The sequence below is a fragment of the Hyaena hyaena genome, unplaced genomic scaffold (genome assembly GCF_003009895.1).
Source record: "Hyaena hyaena isolate Hyena2069 unplaced genomic scaffold, ASM300989v1 scaffold_685, whole genome shotgun sequence".
Lineage (NCBI taxonomy): Eukaryota > Metazoa > Chordata > Mammalia > Carnivora > Hyaenidae > Hyaena > Hyaena hyaena.
This window is the reverse complement of record NW_024081318.1, coordinates 498,266-517,183: the sequence shown is the minus strand read 5'-3', so window position 1 is coordinate 517,183 and position 18,918 is coordinate 498,266. Positions and strand designations below refer to the sequence as shown.

General features: G+C 42.4%; 1 long non-coding RNA gene across 1 annotated transcript in view; it reads right to left on the bottom strand.

The window, feature by feature from the left end:
- The window catches only part of LOC120220329, a 36,878-nt gene extending 22,120 nt beyond the window's left edge, over window positions 1-14,758 (bottom strand). The window contains exons 1-5 of the long non-coding RNA XR_005525540.1: window positions 14,702-14,758; window positions 14,412-14,472; window positions 11,026-11,110; window positions 4,232-4,299; window positions 3,387-3,443 (exon numbers count right to left, since the gene is read on the bottom strand). This is a non-coding gene — a long non-coding RNA (uncharacterized LOC120220329). The remainder of the gene's footprint in view (window positions 1-3,386; window positions 3,444-4,231; window positions 4,300-11,025; window positions 11,111-14,411; window positions 14,473-14,701) is intronic.
- Window positions 14,759-18,918: the final 4,160 nt, after the last annotated feature.

Sequence of the window (18,918 nt, the reverse complement as noted above, 5' to 3'; positions counted from 1 at the left end):
GTTCACATGAACCAAAACTCAGTCACACAAAAATCTAATTGGAGAACTCATGTTACCCTTGAACACAATAGCAGGGAAGCATCTGCTTGGACTAGCCCCTCTGCAACCTGCTGAAGTATTAAAAGCATGGGCCTTTAACATCGTATCAGACCTGTGTTCAAGTCTTAACCTGCCATGTACAGACATAGCCCCAAAGGCAGTGCTGCCCTATAGAACTTCTGCCATCACGGTTATGTTTCTCTATCTGTGCTGTCCAATAAAATAGCCATGAACTACATGTAGCTATTGAGCACTTGAAAGTGGCTAATGATGGGGCACCTGAGTGGCTCAGTCAGTTAAGGGTCCAACTGTGGCTCAGATCATGATCTCATAGTCAATGAGTTTGAGCCCCACATCAGGCTCTGTGCTGTCAGATCAGAGCTTACAGCCTGCTTAGGATTCTGTGTCTCCCTCTCCCTCTGCCCCTCCCCCACTCATGCTCTGTCTCTGTCTCAAAAATGAATAAACATTTTTTTTTAATTTTATTAATGGGGTGCCTGGGTGGCTCAGTTGATGGGTGTCCAACTTCAGCTCAGGTCATGATCTCACGGTTTGTGGATTCGAGCCCCACATCAGGCTCTGTGCTGGCAGCTAGCTCAGAGCCTGGAGCCTGCTTTAGATTCTGTGTCTCCCTCTGTCTCTGACCCTCCCCTGCTCACACTGTGTCTCTCTCTCTCAGAAATAAATAAAAAAACATTAATTTTTTTTATTTTATTAAAAAAATGTGGCTAGTGAAACTATGAAACTGAATTTGCATGTATTTTTTATTTTAATTCATTTAAATTAAAAAGCCCACATGGGTTTAGCAGCTACTCTACTGGAAAGCATATCTCTAAGATAAAAACAAGCTGTTGCATCTTGTACCTTCTCCTATTAAGAAAGAGTTGCACCAGGGAGCTTGGCTGGCTCAGATAGTGGAGTGTGCAACTCTTGATCTCGGTGGTTATAAGTTCAAGCCCCACATTGGGTGTAGGGATTACTTAAAAATAAAAATCTTTTAAAAAAAATAAGAAAGAGTTGCACCTTCGAGCACTAAATTGGCCTCTTTAGGCTCTGAAGAAGCAGGAGATAATGGGGAACACCTTTTGTATATAATATAAATGGGGAACCATTTATAAGATGACTCAGATGGCTGCTGGCTTCATACAGGGCCCAAAGCAAGAGAGGGGTTTGCAGTAAGTTGAGGCTCTGGGCCCACTTGCTCTCCCACTCTGGCTGTAAACGAAGGTAGCAATGGCAGGTGAGAACACTGGGTGCAGGACCAGGCAAGCCTGACAGGGGAGTTGCAACATAATCTCCTAGAACTTGAGGGTAAAGCCATGTTTTTGTAGCACAGAAAAACTTTCTGTTTGAAAATCAATACCCAACATTCTACCCAGACCCTAAGAGGGACTAAGTACTCATATCAAGGACTATGTGACCAGAGCTGCCCATGATATGCTGGATATTGTTTGATCCACTGTGTTGTAAGTCCAAGCAGGTGCAACACAATCTATGGAAATGGTACATTAGTGATTGGGCCCAAGTAATTCAACAAGGTACAAGTAAATTGCAAGTGGCTAAGACTCCCGCTCATCTATCTTTATTGTATCAATATCTTTCCTAAAACTCAAACCTATAGCTCATGGTGAGATTCCCTACAACCAATCGTGGAAGAGGAAAGAATCTAGGCTTAATTCACAGATGGGTTGGTATAATATGCTGGTGCTGACTGAAAATGGACAACTGTCATTACAGTTCCACTCAGGGGTATTTCTAGAGGACAACAGTGAAGAGAAATACTCCCAGGGGGCAGAGCTGCTGGCAGTACACTTGGTCATTGAATTCTAATAGAGGAAGATGTAACGTGAGATGTTTAGACTCCTGGCAAGAGGTTGCATGACTTGGCTAGTTGTCAAGGGGCCTCAAACAACACTGGAAGATTAAGCACAAGTAGTTCTGGGGAAGATGTATGTAAATGAATTAAAAGAAGTGAAGATGAAGTGTGCAGACCTTTGTGTCTCACCACAATGCTCACTGGAGAGTGTTCACTGCAGAGGAGGCTCTCAACAGTTAGATATCATCATTTGGCCCTTTTCTTAGCAGCCTCAAACCTCATGAAATGGGCCAATCAACATAATGGCCACACAATACGACTAAAGACACTGGATGGGACTAACAGCATGGACTTCCTCTCATCAAGACAGTTACAGCTGCTGCCATGGTGAGTATCCAGTTTCCCAGGAAAAGAGACTAACTCTGAGCCGTCATTATGGCTCCATCCCTTTAGGCAACCTAAAGGTTGGCAGTAGACAAATACAAGAGGTCGCTTCTACCATGAAAAGGGTAGTGATTCTGTCTTACTGAAATAGAAATCTAGTTATGATGTCAACTTGCCTTCCCTTGCACTTCCCTCAGCATCACCATCCACCGGCTCACAGAATACTTGATCTATTAGCACTGTATTCCATACAATACTTTCTTGGAGCAAGATCATGATTTCTGCCAAAGGAAGTGTTACAAGGGATGCAGTTACAAGAATCACTTGTCGGGGTACCTGGGTAGCTCAATCAGTTAAGCATCTGACTTCAGCTCAGGTCATGATCTCACGGTTTGTGAGTTCAAGCCCCGCATCGGGCTCCATGCTGACAAGCTCAGAGCCTGGAGCTGGCTTCAAATTCTGTGTCTCCCTCTCTCTCTCTGCCCCTCCCCCACTCATGCTCTGTTTCTCTCTTTAAAAAATAAACATAAAAAAAAAAGAATCACTTGTCTAACTACATAGACTATCACCAGGAGAAGCTGTCTGATAGAACACTAGAAAGCCCCATACAGCTAAGGTACCAGGTCAGGATTGGTAGCTGTCCTCTAGGATCGAGAGTATGTGCTGATTAATGGCAGATACACAGTGATGCTTTATCCTAAAGAGTATGAATACATGGGCCTGGGAAGCACGTGGTCAAAATAAAATGAGTTCTTTTACCATATTTCTAAAATTCACAGAAGATGTACTCTCCAATCTTAGATTCTACAAGATTAGATATTGTGGTTCCTGGAGATCAGATGGGTAGGGTGGGATGGGAGAATGCTTCTATTCCATGACACAGAAAGGTTCCTGCTGACCTTGACCTACCTGTTCACTTTGAGCCCCTTATACCAAGAAACAACAGGAGTTATTGCCTTGTCAAGGGTAACTGATCTTTGCTATCATGAGAAGGAATTCAGAATTACTTCTATATAATAGAGATAAAAAAGGGATGTGTCAGGTACCCAGGAATTCACTACAGGATCTCTCAGTGGTTTTAGGCTGAGCAAATAATCAATTCTAGCAACCCTGGCTTGACAAAGGCAAGGCAACTATGGATACATACCCTCAGGGATGAGAACCACATCATTCCAGCAGGCAAACAACTGAAGGTGAGGGAAGTCTAGAATAGATGGAGAAGAAGGGAGATGATATTATTATACTCTTGGAATCAATTGAAGCTGACAGCATGCTGTTCTCACCAACCAAAGGAAAAAGAGAGAGAGATCACACTGTAATGTGGTAGACAAGTATCATGACAGCACATGGATTGATGTGAATAGTGCAAGCGGGTAGATTGTTTCATATACCACTTATGGTTGCTTCAGGTTCTCTTGACCTCACTTGTTTCTGTAGTTGCCACACTATTCTAGCATCAGTAGCTGATATATTGACAAGCTTTGGTTGGACTCTGACAAATCTAATGTGGGCACAACCTAAGAGCATTTTACACATCTCCACACAATGCACATCTTGCCTCCTACTCCAGTTGATACTGAGGGATGAGATGACGTGGGACCTACTAGGTACCACATAGCACAGCTTAGAAGCGCAAAAGAATCAATGTGTTAGGAAGCAAACTTTTGACCAGTAAGAAATGAAAGCACATGGATAAGTTCTCCCTCTTTTCTCCCCTGGAAGGACTGACTTAAGAAGCAATGGTTTTTATGATCTCTCAGAAAGTCTCGTGAGATTAGGTAACAGACACACTTGACACCACATATGACCAGCCTAACAATGCATCTTTTCATCAGCTCTTCCCCCAATATCCCTATCTTGCTCTTCTCCTTCCTCAGCCCTGCTGTCTAGGATTAGAAGAATCCAAGCCAAGAAAGAATGGAATTACTGAGAATTTTGTTGATGTGTGTTTAAACATCCTATGAAGAATAATGTTAATATGCATCTACCCACTTCAGGGAGGCAGCCTCTAACTCTTGCTTATTCATTGTCTGTCAATTCCAACTCCTCTGTCCTTCAGACTTCACCCAAATTTTTCAGACAGCAGCACCAGCAGACACACAGAGGTTTCCAGAAGAGGAGAAGGCCATAAAAAAAGGAAATCAATCCTGATGAAGCACTGTGCTACATATACCCCATATATTATCTCATCCACTCTTCACAGGTAGGAGATATTATTACCTCTATTTTACAGAGGAAGCAATAGGAGGGCAGATCAACACCACCCAATTACCAAGTGGCTGGAAATCAAACTCGTATTTTTTTTCACTAATGTAATTTCTCCACACTGGATTATTTTATTGAGAACCAGAGTTGTGTTAAGATATTTTGTTTTGTGACCTTTTTTGACTCAGAGAAAAGAAGGTTGGTATTTGCGGAAGCAAAAAACAAAAACAAACAAACAAAAACCCAAAAACAAACAAAAAAAACCTCCCACAAGCTATCGTGGCAAAAGCATAAGTTAAATGCAATTATATGTAAAAGAGGAAAATAAAAGAGAACAGAGAAAGTCAGAATCTTAGACTGCATTTGTCCAAATATCAATGGTTTACCAATAGCATGATGCAGAACACCTATGAATCCAAAAACAATCTAGATGTATAGTTAACTCTTTTATCAATATGCCCAATACACTTTGGCTATCACTAAAGATATTCTATTCAACAAAGCCCACTAGTTAAGCATTGCATTCAGTGGCTTGTATAACATAGTGTAGTCAGAGGAAAACCTGTTATGAACCAGGAAAGGTTGTGTCAAAGATTCAAGCAGTTACAAAGAAAGAAGTGTTTGCAGGAACACTTGAACATTGTCTTCTGTGTATATAAAAAAGAATATTTGGAGTCAAATTTCCTATCAAACAGCAACAGCAATGGTGGAAGATCAAGGGAATACCGCATAAAAAACTAAAGTGTGAAACAATATCATTCTCTGTAGTTCAGACTGATCGGTAATGACTGCTAACTTGTTTACTGCTGTTAGATAAATCTTTTAATCCTTTTTAAGTCCTGCCACTAAAAATACTAGGAACAAGAAAAGTGTGAGAATTACTGTTCTAAGAAGCCTATTTATGTGACCAGACTTGCCACCCCCACCTAAGCTGAAAAACAAATGGGAAACCTTGCTAGTTAAAGCAATTTATTGTGTTGAAAAACCACTTTCCCCCATCAGTACAACCAAAAGCTAAATAAGGAGCACTTGGGTGGCTCTGTTGGTTAGGTGACCCACTCTTGATTTTGGCTCCGGTCATGATCTCAAGGTTTGTGATTTCAAGCCCTGCATTGGGCTCTATGCTAACAGAGCAGAGCCCGTAGGGGATTCTCTCTCTCTCTTTCTTTCTCTCTCTCTCTCTCTCCCTCTCTCTCTCTGCCCCTCCTATGTGCTCTCCATATCTCTCAAAATAAGTAAAATAAACTTTAAAAAAAAAAGAAGAAGAAGACTAGCAAGACAGAAATCTACATTCACGGAGCTTTCTGTCAGAATTAGCAGCATTCCTTTCAGACAGGTGCCTCACCTGGACCCAAATGGCCAAGAAAACCTGAAGAGAAAAGACGCCATTTACTAAGACATTTGGGACATAGAAGAGCTAAAAATGAAATTCCCTGAGACCTGGGCAACAATTACAACATGCATTAGAAAGTGCCAGAACAGGGGCACCTGGGTGGCTCCGTCAGTTAAGCCTCCGACTTCGGTTCAGGCCATGATCTTATGGTTCTTGATTTGAGCCCCACATCAGGCTCTGTGCTGACAGCTGGGAGCCTGGAGCCTGCTTCAGATTCTGTGTCTCCCTCTCCCTCACTCTCTGCCCCTCCCCTGCTTGCACTCTGTCTCTGTCTCTCTCTTTCAAAACTAAATAAGCATTAAAAAGAATCTTTAAAAAAAAAAAAAAAGAAAGGGCCAGAACAGGCATGCCTGGGTGGCTCAGTCAGCTAAATGTCTGACTCTTGGTTCCAGTTTGTGTCATGGTCTCTCAATTAGTGAGTTCGAACTCCTCATTAGAGCTCTGTGCTGAAAGTGCAGAGCCTGTTTGGGATCTCTCTCTCTCTCTCTCTCTCTCTCTCTCTCTCTCTCTCTCCTTCTCTCTGCCCCTCTCCAGCTTGTCTGCTCACTCGCTCTCTCAGACATACATACATATATACATACATACGTACGTACGTAAGTAAATAAGTTTTTTAAAGAAAGGGCCAGAACAAGCTTCGAAAAAAGAGAGCCAGGATTTTGCTTGTAACTGGCCTTTCTCCCTCCATTTTGTGGCACATGAAGGGAGCCTGCAAAGTGCAGACCCTTTTCCCCACATTTGCTGAAGAGCAGAGATGAAAGAAGCCACCAAATGCTCCAGAGAGGCTTTGAAAGAAGTCAAGACCCCTGGTCAGTCAGAGACTGAGGAAGCTGTTACTGACCCTACAATTGACTACATACAGCACTTTCAAGAGAGCTGGCTGCAGTTTACTTTGCAAGATTTAACCACAAGGAGACAGGTTTCACTTGCCAGAATCTCTTCCTTCACATTGCTGTCCTTTTATCAAGATTTGATGACAACTCAATATGCAGCAGTGGCTTCCACATTTGGCACCTGAAAATACCTACTGACATGTGAAAGTGGCCCATGGTGCAAAGGGTATAAAGGGCGCTGGATGAAAACATGAACTCCACCACCTACTGATTGTGTAACAACTCTCTGAGCTTCAGATTGATCTGTTAAATTGGGAAAAAATAATACTTGCCTTACAATAGTATTATGAGTATGATTTTAGGTAAAGGGTCCAGCCTGTAGAGGATGCTCAATAAATGTTAATCCTCTTGCTCTGATTACAGTTAAATTCCTTATTTCCTTTGATCCTCACAGCTTTCTAAGGAATGTAGTCCAGTATCCCCACGTAATAGCCCAGAGAAACTGACACTGATCAGTTTATCATTCTGGTGAATGACAGAATTAAGGGTTATCTCCATGTCTTTTTTTTTTTAATGTTTGATTTATTTCTGAGAGAGAGAGAGAGAGACAGCGTGAGCAGGGGAGGGTCAGACAGAGAGAGAGACAGAGAATCTGAAACAGATTCCAGGCTCTGAGCTAGCTGTCAGCACAGAGCCTGACGTGGGGCTTGAACCCATGAACCTTGAGATCATGACCTGAGCCGAAGTTGGACGCTTAAACGACTGAGCCACCCAGGCGCCCCTCTCTATCTCTCCATGTCTTTTTAAACTCCTAACAGCTTTGCTCCTTTAGGAGTCATCAGGTTTTGATTAATTTATTTGTTTATTCAGCAAGTATTTTTTCAGTGCCTAATATGCATAAGATATTAGAAATAAAGGATTCAAAGAACCAACAAATCTATTTCCTTGTAGAAATTTCTATTCTAATGGGTGTACCATGTCAGAAGGAAAATGAAGTGGGGAGTAGGGGACTGAGTATGTGTGCTAATTTAAATCAGCTGGCCTGGAAAAGGGTCTGATAAGCTGAATTTTGAGCAGACCTGAAAGACTATGGAATGAGCCAATATAGATATTTAAGTGAAGAATGTTTCAGGCAGAGGAAACCATCAAGTGCAAAGGACTTGAGGTAGGAACGTTCTGTTTCCATCAAAGGAATATCAGAGAGATTCTGCCTTTGCACTTACATTAATATCTTGATTCTTGTGGATCCTTTCAAAAAGAAAGTAAAGGAAACAGAGTGCTGCCAAGCTGAACTTTAAATCTGAGAAGTCTGGGTTTCAGACCCAGAAGCTAAAAAACTTCATTTTTCAGTTTTGTCTATTGCTTCCCTCAAACTATTCCCAGCACCCCTAAAGTGTAGCCAGTGGGCTGATTTGAAAGCTAGACAAACAGAAATTCTACTAAACAAATGGAAATTCCTATCTCCTTACTAGATGGCTTGTAGAGCCCTCCCATATTCACTTCACCATTGAATCCTTCTAACAGCCCTATAAGAAAAGAAGGCAGGGGGCACCTGGGTGGCTCAGTCCGTTAAGCGTCCGACTTCAGCTCAGGTCATGATCTCGCAGTTCGTGGGTTCGAGCCCTGCATCGCGCTCTGTGCTGACAGCTCGGAGCCTGGAGCCTGTTTCAGATTCTGTGTCTCCCTCTCTCTCTGCCCCTCCCCTTCTCATGCTGTCTCTCTCTCTCTCTCAGAAATAAAGAAAACATTAAAAAAAAAAAGAAAAGAAGGCAGGACAGGGACTATTGTCCCCTATTTACTAGTTAGGAAACTGAAATTCAAATTATTACTATTGCCCAAGAAAACCGTTGTTAAATGCAGGGTCTACATCAAAGTCACTGGAACGTGGGTCTTCTGATTTCTATACATAATACTATTTAATAATAATAACTGCCATCTATCAAACACTGTATACTTAATATTCTGTGAATAGTTTATATAAGTTATTTTATTCACTGTTTACAAATCCCCTATGAAATGTATGTATTACCCTTATTTTGTAAATGAAGAAACACTCAGAAAGTTTAAATAATTCAATTATACCTCAATAAAGCTGAAATTAAAAATATAATAAAGTTCTTATATCGACTTCAAAAAAAGTTAAATAAATTGCCCTTCTGATACTTATAAGAGATTTAGCCAAGATCAACCTTGCCCCAGTGGGTGCTGTTGAGTGTCGTATAGAGAAGTTTGGGGCTACAAATGGATTCTGACACAGTTGACCACTTCTTCACTCTTACCACACTTAACCTCTCCAAGAGTTTTTTTCTCCCTATAGACATCACTTAAGATTTTCCTCCTACCTCAAGGCCATGGCTTTTTAGTTTCCACTGCTAATTCCTTTTCCTCTACAGTCATCTTAATTTTGGAGTCCCCAAGGGCAGATCCTCGGGCCCAGTTTCATTCTTCCTCTCCCTAGATGACTTTACCCATCCCTTTGGTTTCAAATAAAAACAGTTTCTAAAGATCCTTAAACTTCTATCTCCAGCTTAGTAGTTTATCTGAGCTCTAGAGTTTCTTCCACATCCAATGACTTTCTGGCATATCTGCCTCCCGGTCTCACCAACATCTCAAACTAAATGTTTCTGAAATGGAACATATGAGTCCCTCTTCACTCAACTCCTAAACTGATCATATCACAGTCTTCCCTTTCTCTGAAAACGACAGAACCACCAGACAGTTGCTAAAGCCAGAAACCATGATTTTTTCCTTTCTCTCACTATCAGCAAATGTTATTGCTCTGCCTCCAAAATGTATCCTGAAGCGGTCTAGTCCTCTCTGCTCTAAGCCACCGTCCATTTTCATCTATGTCACCTCACAGCTGTCCTACTGCGCCCACTGTTACCCATCTCCCATCAGCCCCTTTTTTACAGTGATTTTTTTTTTTTATGAAAACCAGCTTATGTCACTCCCCTATTTCAAAGCCCCCAGTGACTTCCCATAGACGTAGAAAAATTTCAAGTTTCCCCTTCTTTCCTTCATCATACTCCAGTCATGCTGGCTTTCTAGAAGTTCTTGAACTTTCCAGCTCTTTTCCCTCCTCAGCATTGTTGGTGGTACCTCTGTGGGGAAAGCTTCTCTTTTGACTATTCAGGTGGCTGGCTTTTTGGTCTCATCTTGAACCCCGTCTCCTATGGGAAGCCCTTTCTAACAGAGTCTCTGTCACAGCACAATGCTTACTTTCACATCACACTTACCACAACCTGTAATTATCTTTTTTATTTATGTATTCATTTATTGTCTGACCTCACATGAGGACAGGGTTTTGTCTCTCTTGTCACTAGCATGATACAGTGTCTGTACATATGTGTTCTCAGTACACAAAGTTCAGTGAATATTTATGGAGTGAATGAACGAATGAATAAATTAATCTCAGTTTTAATATTGCAGACCTCCATTTCCATAAATATGATGCCTTGGTTATGTTTAGCCTCTGTGGTCTGCTGTTCTGAAAACTCAGGAGGTGTCCCAAGTGATGAAGTCATGTAGAAATGAGCTGTGGTCAGGACCTAACTCCTATTAAATAAGAACAAAGAGGACAAACCATATTGACTCAAAAGAATCCAGGCCGTTAGGCCAGGTGCCAGAAATTTTTGGCTTTTTCATTTCCTTAGGTATATAACAGACTTGAGTTTCTGAGAAGTCATCCAAGATATAGCCATATATTACAAAATCCATTTCACTTAGCCCTTAAACACATGGCATGCTCCTTCTCAGTGTCAGCCAGATCTCTCATCAGCATTTACAGGGTTCGAGGTCATATCTGATCCAGGTCTTCATCTTTGTCACCAAGGTAGGCAATGCAACAATATAATCATAATAGCTATTTGTCTTATGTTAAGAGCCTACTATATGACAAGTACTGCTGGTACTAGGTGCTCTGCATGTTCTTTTCTTAGTTAATCTTTGCAACAAATGAGGAAGATTCTTTGCCCAGTTAATAGATGAAGAACCTAAAGCTCAGGGAAGTTACATTATTTGCTCTCACATCAGGCTTACAGCTGATAAGAGATAAAGCAGAGACTGAACTCAAGGTTTCTGATTTGAAAGTGTACATTATTTAAATTATATGTTATTGCCTTTTGGAAAAAAATCATACCACTGTAATTTTATTAAATTATTTATCATTGAGCATACAAGATTTTCTGATCAACTCATGAAATATGCTTCTCTTCTTAAGAGGCAATCTGTATAAGCTCTCTGGCTCTCCACTATTCCTCAAGGGTGAAATACTATCAGTGATCCTGTCACAGGGGATCATCTTTATTTACCTTCTCTGAGTAAACAACTGGCTCATAGACATTAGAGATTCCTCTCACCTGAAGACTCCTCAAAGAAGAAATGAATCCACTTCAGTAATGATTTGAGGAAACTTAGGATTTCACAAAGTTGCTGATAAGGTCCCTACAAAGGAAAGACGAAGGCATCATTATTCCATTGCTCATTCTCTATCTGGAGCTTTAACTTAAGATTTCATTTGAAAATCACTGCCCTTGAGGAAAAGAGAAAGAAAAAAAGAAGAGGGAAGGAAGGAAGGAAGGAAGGAAGGAAGGAAGGAAGGAAGGAAGGAAGGGAGGGAGGGAGGGAGGAGGGGAGGGGAGGGGAGGGGAGGGGAGGGGAGGGGAAGGGGAGGGGAGGGAAAGGGAAAGGAAGAGAAAGGGGGAGGGACAGGGAAAGGAAAGCAAAGGGAAAGAAAAAGAGGGAAGAATCTTCTTTTTATTGGAATAGCTTATACAATTAAGTCATCCAGACACTCTATGTAACAGAAAAAGGAAATAGTAGACAAAGGATGATGTCTCCTTACCAAGAAAAGTAAAAATAGATGTGTTCCAGCCCCATAAAGAAAGTTAGGTTGAATCAGAATATAAAAGTCTTCAGCTAGAATACCTACATAAATGTGAGAGAATAAGAGCACTGTTTTAAACAGACTCAAAGAATAAGATCTGGTATACAGATAGTCTCCACTTTTGTAAAGAATTTCTAGGAAAACACACTAAAGTTGTATGAGTAAAAGTTCAACAAGAAGTCATGCAAATAATGTGAGAGGAGGACAATCCACAGAAAATTAAATGTATTAGAAAATTCCTAAGGACACCTTAGATGATACACTGCTAGCATTTCATATATATTCTTAGATTTAGTTTTTCCTCTGTAATTTAACACACAGTTGTCATCCTATGTCCAATGGATAACTACCTGAGACTTTCAGTTTATCTAATGACTTCGATTTACTAAATCTGATTTACTGCTCTTTTCTAGCCACACATTCTCTTTAGGTAATTTCCTGTAGACCCGTGGCTTTAAATATCTATGTGCCCTTGACTCTTAGAGCTTCATCACTAACCCTGACATTTCACCAAAGCACCTTTACTGGTATTTCTAAATGTTATAATATTCATCCCCTTCTCTCAGTCTCTTCTGCTACCACTCTGGTCTAAGCCACCATTATTTCTCCTCTAGATGAAATGCAATAGCTTCCTAACTCATCTCCCTGCTGCTGTTCTCATCCACCTTCATACAATTTGTTCTTGAGACAGCAGTCAAAGCTAAAAACATAAATCAGACACTGTTACTCTCCCCTTACAACTTTCCAGAGGTTTCCAATTACCCTAAGAATAAAATCCAAACTCTACTGTGGTCTAGAACAGAGCTTTCCAAACGAAGCCATTTAGTAAGGTGTGAAACCAATAGTTCTGGAGAAGAATCAGCATTTTAAAATAAAATAAAATAGAAAATATCAGAGTTTATTGTATGTAGTAAAAAATAAATATTACTTCATGAAACTTCTCTTTCAGGTGTGTGTGTGTGAGTGTGTGTGTGTGTGTGTGTGTGTGTGTAGTGGAATGCAATGTAAAATGTATTTCCTCTGGAAAATATGTTTGAAAGCCAGTGGCCTACAAGATCTTAAAGATCTGCTGGCTCACACTTCCTGCCTAATCTCCCATCCCACTTTCTGCTCATTCAAAATACTCCATATCCTCCAGCTTCCTTATTATGCCTTCAAAGACAAGCTTCTTCCCATCTCAGGTCCTTGGCACTTGCCTGGAATGCCTTACTTCCTATTATTTGCATGGGTGGGTCCTTCTTACCTTTCAGGTCACAGTTCACATATCACCTGCTCAGAAAGCCTCTCCTCTAGGGGCACCTAGATGGTTCAGTCAGTTGAGCATCTGACTCTTGGCTCTGGTCACAAGCTCACAGTTAATGGGATTGAGCCCCAGGTCAGGCTCTGGGCTGACAGTGTGGAACCTGCTTGAGATTCTCTCTCCCTCTCTCTGCCCCTCCTTCTCTCTCTCCCTCTCACCCCCCCATAAACAAACAAACAGTAAGAAAAGAAAGCCCATTTTCTCACTAATCTAAAGCAGCATCCACCACTTCTCTATCACATTACCCTGTTTTATTTCCTTATGCTGCTAACCGTGATCTTGCATATTTGTTTGTTTGTACATGATCTTTCTCAGCCCTCCTAACATAAATCACATAATGCAGGGACCTTAACTGTCCTGTTTGCCACAGTCCCCCATTTATAACAGCATCTCAGTAACTACTGGTGCATAGAATATTGACTATTTCAGTTTTACATGTGTTTGTATAAAAGAAGGACAGCTTATAATGAAATGCTTAAATAATTATAGTAGCACTGCTGTGAAAACAAAAATGCTGTGGCTAACACCACACAGGGACTGGCAGGAGGGACCGGTGGGAGAGACTGAGCGGCTCATTTGTCAGCCAATCGGGGAAAACCCAAATTCAGTGTACAAAAATGCAATTTCTTGGCCTGCACAGTATGAAAACTCAGATTAGTTGACAATGAGCATCGAATAGTTAGGGACATTGTCGTAATTTTTGTCTAGTGTCCTGTGGTCCCTGGCAACAAAAATCCTTAAAAATAAAAGTGTTCATCATGAATTCCCAAAAATGAAACCTGCCGTGGAACCAAAAGTAAAATCTGCATCCAAAACCTTCTATCCTGAATGAAGGACAAGGGACCCAGAAAAGCAAGTAAATAGTAGCAACAGCCAAGAATGACAAGATGAGGTCAGGGTCAGAGTGGAAGCTGCCCTGTGGAGCCAGGCCCAGAAGGGGACCCTGGAGTCTCAGAAAAAGAGACTCACCCAGCAGACTCCTCCAAAGGGTTATTAGGATTATCTCCTCAATCTTTAATTCTTTCCAGGTGCCCGATCATAAAGGGGCCTGTGTGCTAAGCTGAGGTATTTGAACTCTCTTCTAGGTCCTCTGGGGAAACTCTTAAGAGTTTAGGGGTGGGGCACCTGGGTGGCTCAGTCGGTTGAGCGTCTGGCTTCCGCTCGGGTCGTATCTCGCGATTTGTGGGTTCGAGCCCCGCGTCGGGCTCTGTGCTGACAGCTCGGAGCCTGGAGCCTGCTTCAGATTCTGTCTCCCTCTGTCTCTGCCCCTTCCCTGTTCACGCTCTGTCTCTCTCTGTCTCAAAGATAAATAAACTATTAAAAAAAAAAAAAAAAAAAGACTTTAGGAGGGGAGTGACCCATCGGTGTGTCCCTCCTAGAGCGATCCTCCCGGCTGCAGTGCGGAGGGGGCTGAAGTTCCGCTGGCTGGAAGCCGGAAGATCTGTGGCAGGCACTCCAGGTGAGAAGCAACCAGAGCCTAAACAAAAGCGAGGGGTGGTGGGAACCAGAGGTTATACGGAGGGACAGACCCTTGTTGCACTCTGACTCCTCCTACTTACCAGTTACCACTTCCAGTCTGTGACCCCGTGCTGGTTAGGAATTTCTAAGCCTCTTTGTCCTCTGTAAAATAAAGCAGAGAATGGCACCTACTTCTGAGACACCTCCCCCCCCCCCCCCCCGTGAGGATTTAACGTGATAATGCATATAAACCCTGAGTGCCCGCCGCATAGTAAGTGCTCAGCAAATGTTAGTTATTATTTTTAGTCAGGCACTATTATTATTTTTGAGTACTACGGGAGGCACCGACGTGGACCTAGACAGATCCTTCCTCCAGCAAAACAGAACATACCTTAGGCCCGTCACAGTGCTCTGCAAGTACGAAGAAGCCACAGCTTAAACTTGCCAGGGGCGAAGGCTTCACAGAGGTGCGCCTGGAGCTATGAGTGGAAAATAAACAGCATTCTGAAAGGCAGTGGACTTAGACTGAAAATCGCAATTCAGTCGAATGCAAACAGAGTGAAACTAGTCCTGACTGGGGTGGTGTGTGACGGGGCCATTGGGGGAGGGGGGGAGTCAGAATGGGGCACAGGGCACTTTACCTCTGGCTCCTCTTTTCTGAAACATGGCTCCAATCTTAAGCTAGTAGGAGAGGCTGCAGGGGTCCAGGCCCACAAAAGGTCAGGGGTTGAGGGCCCCTCAGCACAGGTTTTTGTCTGCAAACCTAGTTTCCGAGGTGCCTAAAAGTGTACAAATAGTGAAGCCAGGCCCAGCCGAGCCAATTCATTACCTCGCCTCCGTGCTGCATGCTGATTATTTGCTCTCCATATCACCTCTCCTCAGGGGGCTCAAAGGAATCAGCAAATCCCCCGCATCAGAGCTACGAATCCCCAGCACAACCCATTCACACACAGCGGGGTGGCTGGGGATTAATTGGAGGGGGAATGTTGTGAATTCCAGAGAGTTCTTTCTCTTTGCCTCACAGCCGGTGGCCGGGGATATTGCTACATGAAAGCTTCCCTGTCAGTATCAATCATCATTGCCTGGGCTGCTACATTCCAGAGAATGAATTGGCCTCATTTGGTAACTCAACTAGAGTTGGGAGGTGGGGGTGGGGGTCATTCCTGAGGGGCCACATTTGTGGGCCCCAATTCTTGTTTCATAAGTGGTTTCCAAAGCAAACAGAAACCTAGAGGGCCCAGCTTTCTTTTTGTGGGTTTCCTCCTTTAGTCATGTTAGAGATGGAGTCGATCTAGAAGAAGGGTGGGAAAGTGGTGGTACCTGTGTTAGGGCCTGGCAGGAAAATTAGCTTGGGCAAAGCCTCGGCCAAGAACAGAGGCAGCCCCATACCCCCTCCCCTCCCCCCGGGGTTTCTCTTACTGCTTTGATTCTAGGCTGACTTTCTCCTCCCATCCCCAGGATGATCCACAGGAGGCCTATGGGCTGTCCCCCACCTCCCTGCCAAATGGGGCCCAGCACCCCGGAAGCCTGTGAGCACAAACTCCTCGGGTAACCCTCCTGGAGGAGGGCAGATAAGAAAAAATGCAAATGTCAAACGTTTTCCTCAAGTAAGCAAATGCTAGGACCCCATAGAAAGGACAAGGAGGAGTCTCTTCCTGGGATTTCATCTCTGAAGTCTACACACTCGACCCTTACCCCAGTTCTTATTTTTTTAGATGCAAGACTTCCAGGCTGTCTTCTCTACTCACCCACTCCCTCAACCCACCACTTTCCACCACCTTCCTACCTGCTCTAGCTCCTCCTGAGCACCTCTCTCCACTTCTAGGCCCTACCTCTGGGGGAAAAAAACCCCGCAAATCCTGCAAAAAAGAATTTCCTGAAACTCCCATCAAGTCAAGAGCTCAGAGAATGCACCCTAGGGAATCCAGGCACCCAGGCCACTGCTCAGTGGGAGGGGTGCCCAACCTCACAGTCCTGGGAGGCTGGAGCCCCCAGCCAGGCTCTGTTCACCTGCTCTGGGGCCTGTGACCCAGGGGAAGTGGTCAGGCTCTTGCTTAGTGTGTCCATAAGGTGGATGGTGGTAATAACTGCTCTGCAGTCCCTCTTAGGACTGTGTAGGGATTAATGAAAGAAGAGATTAAAACGTGCATTGTGATTTGTAAAGCGTTCAGTATAAGGTATTATGATTATCAAATTATCTCATTGGGCCCAGTATTAGTGATCTTTGTAAAAGCCTCACTCTGCATCTACCTGCCTCTGTCCAGGAGAGTCCCGGTAAAATGTGCCCTGGGAGGGACAGAGATTAAAATAACATGCCAATATATACAAAGAAAAACCCAAACAAAAAGCAAGATCATTATTATTTTCAAAATTAAAAGTGTGATAACCCTTCAGTATCTCAAATTACATATGCCCACATTGTGACACTACCTCTTGTGGGTATTATTCTAAACTAACGGTCCATTTTCTGGGATTCCTTGACATAGCAACAGGCAAGCCTTGGCCCGAAAAGCAGAAGGCTCTATGTAATATTGTGCAAGTTGTTTCCCTTCTCCAGGCCTGTTTCCCCACTTCTAAAATATGGAAGTAGGATTGGGCTTCTTTAAGATCTTATCCCATTCTTCTGTCTGGTAATTCCTTGGATGCCTCCATTAGGCATCCTAACTTAGCAACAGTTGGGGCTCCAAGGTCATTTCATACTTGATAGAATATCAAAGAGTTTAACTAATCCTCATCCTGGGATAAAGGACTAAGTGAGCAAACAATCCAAAATCATGCCAGCCACTTAGGGACTCTTAATTCTACTTAATCATAATGAAAATTTTTCAACATTTGGAGACTGCTCTGGGGAGAAGCATGACATAATGCCTCCAACACTTAGAGCTGTGCCATTGGCACAGAATCTCCATCACAATTAGCAGTTTTCCTACCCCAAATGCTTTAATACAAAGTGCCTGCTTCACTTAGTAACTCCACTCTACAGACACCTGAAAACCACAGCCTAGTTGTTGTCAAGGTTCCTAAAGAACACAAGGTCTGTACTCCATCTCACCATTTCATCTCCCCAAACTCAAACTCAAATCTAGTTCCCGACTTGGGGATTTTTATTGCCCAGCTGCACACGTCTGCCTAGAGAGGCACTTTCCCTTCCTTTCCAGCTGCTTGCTGTCAGCCGGCTTTTCTGTCCTCAGTGGGGACTTTCAGGTTCAAGTCTCTGTCTGGGGAGTCCATATACAGCCTTGACTATTATTCTGATGGATCGTTTTAATTCTTTCCACTTTGATCATGTCAGTTTCCACAACAAACAAGGCTCACCAGAAGCATTCCTGGGCTCACAAAGGCAAACACACTTGGCTTTGCATCACAAACCAGAGGCCAGAACTCGTCTCCTTTAGCTTCAAGGCTATTTTAACCCTTGGTTGCACAAGTTTTCCAGCTAACCCTTTTTACCTTTCATTCCCTGCAACCATAGACGTGTTAGTCCTCTCCAGAGAAATGCAATGATTTCCAGCCTTTAATTAATTAAGGATCCAAGTGGCAGATGCAGTTCACAGGCACTGGAGCCAAGCCCTGGCTAAGAAGATTCTTTTGCTCCAAATGCTCTGCAGTTCACTGAGAGTAACTCGGCTAATAAAAATAGCTCTGTCGACTGAGTTGCCAGGAGCCATTTTAAATCATTGAAAATATTATCTCATTTAATATTGGCAAAATATTAAGGTGAAATAGGAATTATGTTGACTTCCTAAGTAAAGAAACCCAGGAGTTAGAAGCCTAGCTTTCTGCCCAAGATTACACAGCCAGCCTGGAATGGTGCAGGGGTTTTAACCTGGATTTGTCTGACCTCAGGGGTAGGGCCTAATGCTGAAATGTTCAACATTAGACCTTAACACTCCTTATGCTGTAGTAAGAAGAGCTCTTGATGGACGGTAAAGAGGCCAGCATCTCTGTGGCCACTTCCATCAAGTCCATTTTCTCTATGCTTTGATTTCACAAATTGAAAATCGAATTAACTCAGTTTTTTCCCAAACCTCAGTCATTCACTTTATTTCTCATACCACTCATATGATTATTTACTAGTTATTCTTCCTTAAATCAATGTACTTTTAAAAACTAAATATTTTTAAATAAATTAAACTTAAAAACCAACATAACTTGCTCTAAGTAGATGGTAATAATAAAAATTAGACAATTAACAGTCATTAAATTCTAGCTAGACACTCTTGCCAGCCTAAGGCTCTAAGACTTAGGCTAACCTTACGTTAAATTGGAAAATATGCAAGTTAGTTAAAGACACTGCAAGTTAGTTAAGGTATATTGAAGCCATACTAACAAATACACACTGAGACTTTCTCCTCAATGTAACCAGGTGGGAAGAGATTCCAATAGGAAACAACTTTCTCACCACCTTACTCAATGTTACTTAACATCTTGGCTATGTACTACCTCAAGTTATCTCACCTAAAATTGTCTTTATATACAACCGGAAGTCCTCATCTCATAGGTGAGCAGATGATATCATGAATTTCTCTTTCAGCATTTCCAGCTCTCAAACACTTCAATTTTAACTAGAAAAGTTAATATTAACATCTATTAAATTTGGAACTTATT